This window comes from Planococcus citri, chromosome 5 (genome assembly GCF_950023065.1).
Source record: "Planococcus citri chromosome 5, ihPlaCitr1.1, whole genome shotgun sequence".
NCBI classification, from domain to species: Eukaryota; Metazoa; Arthropoda; class Insecta; order Hemiptera; family Pseudococcidae; genus Planococcus; species Planococcus citri.
Window position 1 is genome coordinate 23,026,168 of NC_088681.1, and position 14,029 is coordinate 23,040,196.

Here is a 14,029-nt window from a genome sequence, read left to right on the forward strand (position 1 = left end):
TTAGAACCTGTTCTGTTTGGTGAAAAAATGAATCGAGTTTAATTTCTTTGCTTTTTTGTCCAATACTTACAGTTCGACAGTGATGGGCTCAAAAATTACTTACTGCATTTCAGTAAAAAGTCCAAGAACTCGAGTTGACCATTTTTAGAATAATTATTTTGACCACTTTAAGAATATATTCAAAATTTTCACGTGGGTTAATGAGATGTTCTTTTGTTGAGCTTTTCAGTTTGTTTTTGAAAATTATTGTCGCGACTAAAATTTCAAAAGAGGTTCAGGGACGGGACAAAGTTCCAAATTTCCGAACATTTTCAAAAGATGGGTTTACACACAACACATTTACGCTAGTTTGATGCTTCAAATTCATTTTTGACAGTTCTGGATTTCAGATTTCGCTATAATAGCGTTGAAATCACAAAAATTGTACCCAGAATAATTTACAAAAGTATATGAAAACGATTGATCGGTTTTCGTCCACACAGCGTACTTGGAACAAACGTACGTATAAATTATAAGAAATAATTAATCGACTTATAAAGCTACGAGATGCCAAGTTATCGCATATAGGGCATCGCTTTGCATTGTCAGCATTTACTACGCGGTATTCGGTTGTACTGACAACTCATCAGCCGGCTGAAAATCAAAGCCTATGTTATAATTTCACGAGTAGTCTCCGAGGCATATTCGGTTCCGCATTTTTTTTTTCATTCGTTAGCGCACAAAAATAGTTCATATGTACGAGAAACAGAAGCGCATGCACCAAATACACTGTCGGCTTATTTCTTTGTACTATACAGTGGTAAATAACACGAAATCGAACAATATATCCGAGACGTCTATATAATTAAAATTATAATGCTCGGTTTAATTAATGTACAAAAAAAACAAGACAGATGAAGAAAAAAACCAAACCAGCATCGATTTGCATTCGTCGTCGTCGGTTAATATATAATTTATCTAGAACGATTTCAGGCTGGCATCGACAATGTTTCTTTATTAAAACTTATTATTGTACGCTTTTGATTCCTGTTTAGGTTTTTTTTTCCTTGTCCTTTCAAAAGTTCAATATTCGTATTTCGTACATCGTCGTAGGAATCTTTCATACCTATAATATTCAATTGTTTTATCGCAGATTGGCACTTTTGCATTGAAGAATGCACCACGCTGCCACCGACGCAAAATCGAAATCGTAACGATTAATTCACAAGAGTACTCGTATCTCTATCGAAGTCTTATACTCAGCGTGCGTATCTACAGAAGTCATAGCCGAAGGCAATGGCAAAAGTATAAGATATACCGCGATGAGAAGATGCTCCATCATACTATACGCGACACCAGGAGGTTAATAATTAATCGAATGATTACGCTGTAACTGGTTTCGCGAAACAATGTATCTATTTGTACCAAACGAATGGCGAGCGAGGAGCGAAAAAGGCGAATTTCCGACGTGCGCTAAACACGAATCCATCTCATCCATTACGACGAGTACAAAACGCGAAATAGAAAAAAAAAAGCATTATTCAAAATTGTATAAATTACGATCATCGCAGCGAGCTGTCAAAATTCTTTCGCCAAATACAAAAAAAATAAGAACTGGCGTCGTGCTTTTTTTCTCTCTTCTTTGCTAGTATATTGCAAAGACGTCGCCCAACACGTTGTTTCTTATATGTGTAGTGTACGTATGCGGTCATTGAGTATACGTCGTCGTAAAAATTTTAATTAGTTTCCATGTGCTTTGGCATTGTGTTGGTGATACGATATTTACGGCGCAAGGTTTACCTCAAATGAGAATAAAGTCCGATGTCCGAGTATACTATACCTATTATTAGACGATTATGTACGCACAGCCCACAATGCCTACGAAGAGTACCTATGATTTTGATAGGTAAACATTCGAATCTTCAAGGTCCAATCATATCTAAGCATCAATTTACCCTGATTCATTATCAGCAGTTAAGCCCACTCAAGAGGTTCATTCTCGTAAGATATTTCGTATCGAAAATTTAACGTCCCTGGGCCAAAAATTCGAAGAGAATAAACTTTTGAATTTCCCATTTACTGTGTCTCTATTTGACTGAAATAGGCAAAAGTTGAGGTAACTTTTCGATTAGGTAGGTACTTTTTTATTCCATCAAAGACTAGTATATCGCAATAAATGAATCGAAAAGGAGTTGGGGGGAGTTGACAAAAACATCAAAATTACTGACCATCTCAACTTTTATTTCTGGGTCATTCATTTCACTCTATTAACCAATTTTTCTCAGGTGAGAAAAAAAATTCGCGATTCATGGCGTGAAAAAAAAATTAACAACTGTTAAGTATCATAATCATTGTTACTCAATTTTTTCTGTAGATATGTAGATTGTTGTCCTTCGGGCCGGATCCGGTCTGGAGGACCATGTTCAAACCTCTTTTGAAATTTCAGTCACGCCAATGATCTTCAAAAAGCAAAAACAAACTGTGAGTTCAGCAAAAAAACATCTCATTAACTCACGTGAAAATTTTGAAAAATTAGGTACTAAGTAGGTAAAATGGTCAAAATAATTCTAAAAATGCTCAACTTGATTTCTTATGAATTTTTACTAAAATTCAGTAATTTGAGCCCAACTGTAAAGTTGTATCATACTTATGACTCAGCTTTTTTTTTTTTGTAGATGTGTAGGTTATGGTCCTTCGGGTCGGATCCGGTCTGGAGGACCATGTTCACCTCCAAACGTTTTCAAATGTATTAAAATTCGACAATTTGTGAAGTATATTTTTTGACGTGCTTTCGAGGAAACATGTGACTGACTATCCAAACACCAATTTGAAGCTCTAAAAAGGTTCTGTAGTAACTTGTTCGAACGTCGAATTGGTTGGATTGTTGTTTTTTTTCGAGATGGAAATTTACGGGGGGGGGGAGAGGAGGAGGTCTGTTTGCATTTTATTAAAACACTGAAATGTACTTGTTACTTAGGATGAACTTTTATTTTTGTATAACTATTTACTGAAGCTTCTCATTGCATTCGTGGACTTTGAAAGCCGATTCAAAATATTCGGGTGAGATGTGCACTAGCTCGTTGAAAATGGTATTTACTGAAAAAAGGCTCAAAAAACCTCAAAATTGAAATTCTCAATTGACCTGACCCATTTTCCAATCATTTTTGGTGAATTTTTCAAAATTTCAAGTTATGTAAACTCCGAAACTGTTTACTTGATTCAAATAATTAAATGGGGGGGGGGCGCTTTTTTGTAAAATGTGCACCTTTTTCTGGCACAAATCAGACTCTCTTTCTCACTGTTTCATATTTTTCAATCGTTCTGCAAAAAACGAAGTCTTTTATGTAGTAGTTGGAAGAGGTGAAGTGTAGTTTGAAGGAGAGGGAGGGGGGGGAGTAATTTTGGATATCAAATTATTCCCTACTTTGCATCATTTCAATATCACGATGATACAATTTTTGAAGTTTGGTATTTCCAGGTGAAAGAACGAGACTGGAGAAATTTCTCAATTTCATACGTTTTTCGCTCTGTTTTGCCAAAAATAGCAAAAAAAAAAAATCTTGCGCAGCGCGCAAGATCAACCGACTTTTCTCTAGCACACATTGGTAATTTACAAAAAATTACCGGTAATTTACTAAGAATTGCGGGTACTGGTAATTTACCAAGAATTACCAGTAATTTACCAACGAAGAATTACCAGAAATTTACCAACTAAGACTTACGAGTAATTTACCAAAAAATACTGGCAATTTACCAACCAAGAATTACCAGAAATTTAATTTACCAAGAATTACCAGTAAATTACCAACCAAGAATTACCAGTAATTTACCAACGAAGAATTACTAGTAATTTACCAACGAAGAATTACCAGAAATTTACCAACCAAGAATTACGAGTAATTTACCAAAAAATACGAGTAATTTACCAAAAAATACTGGTAATTTACCAAAAATCATTGGTAATTTACTAAAAACTACCGGTACAATTACCAAAAAGCACCAGTAATTTATTTCAAAAAAATTATCAAAAGTTACCTGTAATCAGCTAAAGTTATGCGTTTTTTACCAAAAATTACAAGTAATTCACCAAAAATAACTAATTATTTTATTTACTGAAAATTACTATTAATTTACCAAAAAAAATTATCAAAATTTACTGGCCAATTACCAAAAACTTTACGTTTTTTTAAAACAAAAATTACCAGTTATTCGCCAAAAATAACTATTGACTTGCAATTCGCGATTCCATCAATACTAGAAATTTTGAAAAATTTTGATTTTTGATTGCAAAAAAATATCAAAAGTTACTAGCTATTCACCAAAAACTTTACGTTTTTTTTTAAACGAGTATTACAACCAGTTATTCGCCAAAAATAACTATTGATTTGCAATTCGCGATTCCAATACTAGAAATTTTGAAAAATTTTGATTTTTGATTGCAAAAAATTATTAAGGTAATATTAAAAAAATTAAAAGGATGAAATTTAAAAAAAAAATCAGTAAAAAAAATCGACAAAAAATTTTCATCTCTTGACTCACGCGGGATTCGATCACCCGACCTCCGGCGCACCAATCTTCAACCTACATACCCTAACCACCCCATCAGTTTGTTGGGAAGGAGCCATTTTCGAGATATAAGGGTTTACAAATATTTCAGCTTATCCATAACGTTGAAACACACTTAAACGTTCATATCTCGTAAACGGCTGAATCGATTTCGACCAAATTAAAAATTTCTCTAGTTCAGTATCACAGCAATATTTTGCCATCATCAGTTTCGACTTAAAGTTCGGAGCTTTTGAGTTCAGCGTGACACAAATTTGTACATAAATTGATATATAAATAAATACATACATACATACATACACATGAAAAGTGGTATTACGCAGCCCATACTAGATAAACCTCAGACTTTTTGCGGCCCATCAGGACTTTTTGCAGCCCAGTACCGGGCTGCAAAAAGTCTGTTCTGTTTTCGACCGCTACAGACATTCAAAAACAAGCAATCCAGTGTGTACATAAGGCAAAACACCACTAAAGACCTGCATTATCCGATTTTATCAACTTGGCGTTACATACACGAGCGAATCGAGCTCCTCACCTCTCTGTAAGTCAATGAAAACATTTTTTTGGTGGCGGAAAAAGTCTGGGGAATATCTAAAAAACATACACTTGAGTGGGGAGCCCTCCTCAAAAATCGAAAATCGAATTACAAGCCTAAATGTAAGACTTTTCCCAACCTGGTGGAGTATATACCATCTTCTCATGGCCCAGCAGTAAGCTGCTGTGAGAACACGTGGAAAAATTCAAGCGCGCCCCTGCTAGTGCCAACACAAGTCGGTCCGCAAAAAGTCAGTGAATTATCATGGGCTGCGTAATGTATGGGGGAAATCTATATATATGGACCTAAGTATCCTCGACGTCACCATACATAAACAGTACCTTTTGGTCACCAGGCTTTTAAATGCCTCCGGAGGTGTATTTACTTCATATTTGTAACCAGCACAGTTGTTATAGTGCTTATACTCTTTTCCCCACTTGATTTACATGCTTTAAGCTTATACAAAAAAAATTTACGAGAATGGTACCAATTTGCCTCCGATTATAAACTGATCTCTTCCGTGAATTTGTGTATTTAAAAAGATATTGACTATACCAAATTGTCACCTGCTGCCTTGCCTAATAGATTGCAACTGCGCTGGCTACGAATACGAAAATATAACACAACTGGAAGCATTTAAAAAGCGGTGACCAAAAGGTACTGTTTATATACGGTGACGTCGAGGGTATGTCGGTGTTGATGGAACAAAAATTTTAAAATCTGTATACAGTAGGTGTATACATGACCTTTTCGTCACCGGACAAACTTTTGCCCTTTTACGTTTCAGGGGAAAACAAACCGTTTGGACTTGGTATACACAGGGAAACGTCTTCGTCACCGGCAAAACGCCTCCGTCACCGAATTCGGTGACCAAGAGAACGCGTGAGTATATAAAAGGTGACGTAGAGGTACCGTTTGCATATCTATATATACAGGCTTGCTACAGCTTATACAGGCCCGTTTCTGGAAGTGACATCGACTATCCGAGACCCGACGCGACGTTCCGAGGCCCGTTAGCGGGTCTCGGAACGTTTTCCTATTAAAAACTATATTTTCATGATGTACACACTTCAGGGATGCTATAGACAAATTTTTGTCTGGGACTCACAAAGTAGGTATCATACCTATAGTATATACAGCTTACCTTACTTCACCCCACACAAAAACTTCATACTCGCGTCATTCCTGTATAAATCACTCCTTGGAGATCGCACCAACGGCTCTAGACCAGGCTTGATAGCCGCTAGCAAGGCGCATGCGCGAACGAATTTACCAGACACTCTTTAAAATTTTTCCAAGTGTCAAAGACGCGGGCCTCGGATCGTCAGTACGATGTACCGGGTCTCGGATAGTAAGCAAGTTCCATATAGATACATACATATGTATATATATAAACTTATCTCGTTTGGTGCCATACGTCTTATCGTGATCAGCACACTCCAAAACGTCAAGAAAACCCACCCCCACCCAAATCCCGAACCTTCATGACAAATACAATACCTTCACTTTTCGTGCGAAAAGTCGGCAAAACTTGGCATTTGTCAAAATGGCCCAGCAGTGTCGTTTCTTGCCAAAGATTACTAAAAATTGTCGCTTCTTTTCAAAAATTTCAAATTTTTCACTCCTCCACCCTCCCCCCCCTCCCCAAAAAAGTCCAAATGTCTCGTTTTGTTACCAAAACTTGTCAAATCACACTAAAGTACGCATTTTTTTGCAAAAAATTTCTAAAAAAAGCTCGATTTTTGCCAAAAATTGACAAAAGTTTTCGCTGCTTACCAAATTGATAAAAAAGTCTCGCTTTTCTCGTTAAAAATGCCAGAAATTGCCTAAAATTTGATTTTTTTTCGGTAAAAATGACAAAAAAAAAGTTTCACTTCTCTCAAAAAATTTCAAAAAAATCAAGTTTTTTCCAAAAATTGCCATATTTAAATTTTTTTTTTGTTGAAATTGTCGAGAAAAATTCTTACTTTTATTTCAAAAATTGCCAAAACATCTTGCTTTATAATCTTGCTAGAGTTTCGAAATGGTCTCAGTTTTCTGACAAAAATTTGGAAAGTACAAATATCACTTTTTGGAAGATATTTGCCAAAAATTGAAAAAATCCTCGTTTTTTTAAGCAAATTTTGTAATAAAAAATTCCACTTTTTTCCAAAACCCAAAAATCTCGCTTATTTGGCAGAAATTGCGAAAAAGTATCATTTTTTTCAATAATTACCATTTAGCTGAAATTGAATTGAACTGAAATTTTGAAATCTTATTGTTTAAAAAATATTCTCGCTTTTTAGTGTTGATGAGTCTCTTTTTTTGACAGAATTTGTCAGTAATAGGTAAATACTCGTAGGCAGGTTTTTTTTGGTATTTCCATGCTGGGAGGGGGGGGGTGAGGAATTGAAGTTGAAGTTGCAGGTCCCTAATTTTCATCTTTTCATACCCCCCCCCCCTGGCGCTCTTCAAGTAACAACTAATAATGTTCCATAATTAAAAATTTTCAATGTGGCAACCTTGATAGATTTTGTATTTGGATAATTTTGACCTGAAGAAAAAATCCAAAATTTTTTGGAAAAAGTTGCCAAAATTCATTTTTTTTAAATTCTTTCATTTTTTTTTTGTTTTTATGGCGATTTTTCGATATTTTCAAACTTTCCTTCGAGGGAACTCCTGCTCGTAGATATCATTTTATTGCCAATACCTAATCGCCAAAGCTGTTGATTTTTGATAAAATTGTCAAATTTTTAAAAACTGGCCAAAATTTCCCCTTTTGAGCAAAATGGCTAAAAATTTTCATTTGGTGGCAAAAAATTTCCAAAAGTTTTATTTTTTTGCAAAAATTGCGAAAAGGTACAATTTTTTGTCAATAATTGCCTAAATTGCTGCTTTTTTCTGAACTTGTCGAATTTTGAAAAATTGACGAAATTTTTCCTTTTGAGCAAATTGGCTAAAAATTGTCGATTTTTCTGTCGATAACTGCCCCAAAAAAAACCTGGCGAGAGAACGAGATTAACCTATCCCTCTAAAAATAATCTCGTTATTTCGATCTAACATCCTAAATTTTGTGACTGATCATTCCTTACTTGGGTAGGTATGGTTTTCCACTAACCTGATACTGAGTCATTGATTCGTAATACTAAAATTTACCTGGAATCACATATGTTTGTTTAAACTGTTTTCTCGATCTTTTGTTTATTGGGCGGGGGCGTCATCTGTAGGTCTTGGCAGGCATGAGTAAATCTCACATAGAGATAGGTATATGTGTACGTAGCGTATAATCCCATCTCTCGTCAATTTAATAAGAAGCTGTCTGAATTTTCAAACGCTTACGGCCTTCGAATTATGCAGATATGGGTTAAAAAATTCGCGACTCGAAGTCACGTTCATTCATTCGTTCCATACCTATAGACCTACCTATCTATGTATACTTCGAGCCATCTATATTATACACAGATACACATTACACACTCGACACTAAAAACGAAAAACCTAGTAGCGTATGCAGATAAATTTAACACCTTTAAAAACGGCAGCTTACCGTATAGAAAATGTGAGAGGAGGAAAAGGAGACCGATGGGGATGGCGGTGAGGAAGAGAGTCTGTACATATTCTAGACAGTAAGCTTCACGTATGTGTATAATCTCTCTTTCTTCTCTATATCATTCTACATAAAAAGACGATGAAAATTTGACAAGTAAGGAAAAAACAACGCTAAATTTGTGTACGCCTACAGTTTTATTATCTGCGTGAAATTTATACATAATGTATTAGCTTATTAAGCGCCAATTGGTAGCTCTGTGAGTTGAGCTAGAAAATAAGGTTTATGATAGATGAGGAGTCATCGCGTGAGCGTACGATTTTCATACCTAAACCTGTATGAATATAAACGTGCTTTCCAGCGAGCTGCATTTTATAAAACTGCAACGTGGTGCAGGGTAATAAGTATTTTGTATATGCCCAATGCCCATTTGCATCGGTACCTCTATCGTATGTATGTATAATTAGGTACCCAGATATTATTATTATGTTAAAAAGGTGCCTACGTTTTATTGTAATGATAAAGCGTTGATTTATACAGGATATCTATTTCCAGATGCACACTCTTATGGGAAGGGTATAGCTTTGAAAGCTGCAGGTATACATCTTTCTGTCCTTTATGGTTCGACTTCGCAGCATCTATATTTATGGCTTGAGCTACCTATAGTCTGCCATTATTATCTATGATCTTAGGCACTATCTCGAGATAAATCCATATCGTTTGAAAAATCGCCAGTCACTCGAAGGAGTGAGATATTTATTAATGTCGAGTCGAGTCTCTTTTTACATTGTTGTGTGTTCTCCTTGTCGTTATATGTACATTGTATTGCAAATTCTCGGTTTAATTTGTAAAACACAAGGCGTTAATTTGCATTTAAATCGAATGTAAAAATGTACGAAAAAAAATAAGTACGACGACAAGAAGTCTGTCACCTTGACAATGAATCCAAATCTAATCTCGTGTTATTGACCATTTTGGTTTTGGTTTCGGATTCATTTATGCAGATTGCAGAATTTTTTTGTAGTATTTACTTCATTAACATGTTTATTGTGTTTTACCTTTATACCCCCACGACTGTGGTTTCTTTTCAAATGCACCATTAGAGAGAAGAGTCTGGTTGTATTATTCGTCTTATGTATGTAGTATTGGTATAGGTATGTAATACAATGTATGACAATTAGTGTGTCATTCTCATTACCAAGACGATAAAGTATCCCACTGTCTGCCCTACCCTGTGTGGTATTTCTCGATAGGTACATCTCACAGCAGCAGCATCTTTAATATACTAGAAAAGGCAACCGCACGTCTGAGGTCATTATGCTTCCTTTTTTGAAATTTTTCAGCCTTTTTAGTTTATCTATGCGGGGTATATGTATAAATACAACAGTGTGTACGAGAAAAGCCTGTCTATGGCAATTTTTCTCCTATACCTATACTTGTGTGTAGTCGTCGTGTACTATAACTATTACTTTACTTACTTAGGTACTCGTGTATAACATCTTGAAATACTAATAAAACATTTTTATTATCATCTCTGGTGGGTTAACGAAGCGAGTTTACGACGTTTACTGGCTGCCATTGCGTTTAAGTCGTCGTTTTTTTTATACTACTAAAGTATACGTAAGATTCGCACTCACTCGTTTACTCATTCGCGATTCTAGAGTAAGTATTTGTTAAAAAGATGGTAATGAGTTGTGGCAAATGACTTTTTATTAATGGCACCCTCGCTTCGCCTTTTAACCAAATGATAACGTGATTTTCGACCTTTTTTTATTTCCGTTTCGCGTCTCATCGTCCTGTAAGGAGCTCCTCCTTTTTTTTTTTTTTTTTTTTGTATTCTGCTTTTAGGCCGGATGTATTAGAGAGTGTGAGAGAGAGATGACGTATAGGTTCGGGTGATGCTTTTATAATATATACGACGAGCAGAATGGCTGAGGAGTTATTTCGAACGAGGCTTTTTATCGAAATTGTATTTCGAAGGAGTAGAGGGAGAGTGGAGAAGGTTTTTTTATATGATTTGAAATTTGATTTGGTCAATTTAACTACCAAAGTAAGTAGGATGAATGAAACTGAAAAAATATATTGAAAGAAGTTTCTTTTTTTAAAGGTATATGTAGTAAGTACAGGTGTTAGGTTAGAGGTACCTACGTGTTTGATGTGGTATTGTGAATGAAATACGAGACGATATTATAATAGGTAGATAGGAAACGACAAATGCGATTCTTACTTTTTTTTTTCTTTAAATAGTTTGTACCTATTTGTACCTACTTGGGGACATGGTTTATAATATAGGCGAAGTATTCGACGAATGATGAGTAAACATAATAATAACACAAGGGAATGCTCCAAACTCGTAATATAATGGAATTGACCCCATTTTTTCAATGCATGTGTGTTTAGTGTGATTTTGTATTATTAGGAAGTTTCGGGGAAACATTTTTCAGCAGATAGGCGAAATTTACCAATTTAGGACATTTTTTGAAGAAAGACAGATTTGAAATTTTTCAGAATACGTACTTGTGATTTTAAAATTCATCTTCGGGAATTTGCTTAAAAATATGTACAATAATATCGATGAGAAAAAAATTAAAAATTTATGAAAATGATTTTAATATGGATATTTTTGTTTAAACAATCCCTTTCCAACCAAAGGGAAATTACTTCTGCTGATCTCGATGTGTTTTTATGGCTCAATTGCACCTTTTTCATGGGGGATTTGTTCACAGATTACGAGATTAGTCCACAGAATCATGAACAGGTCTTTCAAAAAATCAAATTTGTAGATACAGGAGCCAAAAATAACATATTTTAATAAAATTGAAGGGGAAGGAAGGATTGATCGATTGAGCGAGAATGGGTTGTTCAATCATCAAATGAAGCCAGCTTTCAAAAAATATTAAAAAATTTTAATTTTTAATTTTTAGACAATTTTGTGATTTTTTCCTGCAAATGAGAACGCCATAAGTAGTTTTTTTTTTTAATTAATGAAATTTTTTAAAAAAATTTGCTATAAATTTTTGCTCTATCTAGAATTGAAAAAAAATGAGGAGATTAGATTTAATAAAATTGGGAAAAGTTGATCAAATCCTCAAAAATTGAATGATTCCTACTTTGTCCAAAATATAAAACGTTTAATTAAAATTCGAAAATAACTTCCCAGTTCTTGAAAGTTATCATCAATGGATTAAAAAAAAAAAAAAACAGTGTATAATGAAGCATAATTTCGCGAAAATTGCTTAAAAATTTGCTGAAATATCATGAAAATAGTTTAAATTAATTGAAAATCGATAAAACACTGTAAAAATTGAACAAAATATCGTTAAAATGTTATTATGAAAAAAAGTTATGGGAAATTACAAAAAAAAAAAAAAAAAAAAAGATTAAATATTATCGAAAGTAAATGATGAAAAAATCACGAAACAAAAGTATTCAAAAAATCAAAAACTGTAAAATTTTCGTAAAAATTACTCGAAAGTTACCAAAAATTGACGAAATTTTAGTGGAAAAGCGTTTATCATTTTTGAAATTGTGAAAAATCCTGATGACAGTTTCTCGTTATTTTTCATGTTATCAACGCGAAAAATTCTATGAAAATCACTCAATAAAGTTTGATTTATCAGGCCGATGTATTTTTTTTTCAAAAATAGATCGTCCAAAAGTCATTAAAAAAATATTATTCTTTTATGTACATTTTTTCGATTTAGTTGACAACATGATGAACTGCCTAAAAATTTCGATTACTTACACAAAAAGTTCGTTATTTTGCCTAAACTTGCTAAAAAGTGTCGTCATTAATCAAAATTGCTTCTAATATCTCATTTTTTTTGATAGAAATTTGCAAAAAAAAATCAGTTTTCTACAAAAAATTCCAAACAGTGTTATGTTTCCCCCAAAAACTGTCAAAAATTGTTCGTTTTTTGCCAAAAAATTACGAAGTACGAAGTAGTCTCACTTTTTTTTGCCAATAAATTGTTTGTGTCAAAAATCTGGAAAGTGAAAAAAATTTATTTTTAATTCAAAAAATTATTGGGATTTAAACATTTTACCTGCTCTAAGTACATACAACATTTTTTTGAGGAAGATTTCGTCGAAAAAAATGAACTTTTTGAGTGATTTTCTGGCCTGGGGCCCATGATGCTTCTCCCCAGGGGGGGGGCAATGTCACGAGCACTCGTCTTGATTATAATTGAATCGGTCAGTACGGAAAGGGGATAAGTCCATTTTTGCGTTTTTCAGGAATAACAAAAAACTGATTCATTCAAAAATCAAAAAATTTTAGTAAACATGCTTAAGGTCATTGAAAGAGGACCCCAAGACACAACTTTTAGCGCAGTTTCCAAAAAAAAATATTCACGTGCGCCGGTGCTGTTGCTGCCTAAACAAATGGGACTTAGACCCTTTCTGCACTCAATCGACAAAATTTCTTTTGAAATTTCTCGGGCACGAATGGGGCTTGATTCTACATCTAAGTACATCATTTAGACTGCTATCTCGTTTAAATTGACCAAAAACCCCTTGAGTTCTAAGACTTTTTGCCGAAGTTGTTAATTTTTTCATCATTTTTCAGTTCAGAGATTAACTTAAATTTCAAAAAGTGGTCTTCTCAAAAATGTTAGTTATTTTTCAAGGAATTTAAAACATTTTACAAAAAAGTCATAAATGCGGATCCGCCCTTTTTCTGCGCCCAAATACCACTTTCCCGGCAGTTTTGCGGAAATCTGACATCACCAGTCGATCCGCCGTACTTTGAAACCCCCATTTCCGCAAAAAATTTTTTTTCAAAAATGTGACTTGTTACCTTTCCGTACTGACCGATTCAATTTATAATGTAAAAAAAAAAAACTATTTCAATAAAAAAAAAAGTTGAAAAGTGAGCCTTTTTAATTACCAAACTAAATAATCTTCGTAATAATGTTTAATGTAATTTCGATTTTATTTTCCATTGACTCATCCTCTTATCCAAATCTTATGATTTTTTGTTGTTATTCCTAAAATGTTCAAGACCTACAAACCTCAGAATGTCTAAGATCAAATCATCTTCAAATTAATTTTTTTGTTGAATAAAAATCTCAAAACCTCTTTTTTAAAAAAAATCAGTTTATGAACTGCGGATTTTTGAAGCAATCATTCGTGATTTTTTAAATGAAATTTTGATCATTTCAACCCCCTTTTCTCTCTTATTCGATTTATACCACATTGTGTTACTGTTCTAATTAGTCTTTTGAATGATTGTCTCTCTAAAGCGAAAAATCTCATTGAAAAGTTTGTTAGAGTTTTTAAAAATGCTACGATAATTAAAATGAAACCAGAAAAGACAAATTGGAATTTAGGTCAAAGTGGAATTCAAAAAATATTCTTAAAATACTTAATTGAAAAATGTGGCTGCATTTTTTACACAATCATTACGAGTACTCAGGCCCTGG

General features: G+C 33.9%; 1 protein-coding gene across 12 annotated transcripts in view; it reads left to right on the top strand.

Moving 5' to 3' along the window:
* trol (terribly reduced optic lobes) overlaps positions 1-14,029 on the top strand; it is a 219,917-nt gene that overhangs the window by 151,075 nt on the left and 54,813 nt on the right. The window lies entirely within an intron of this gene.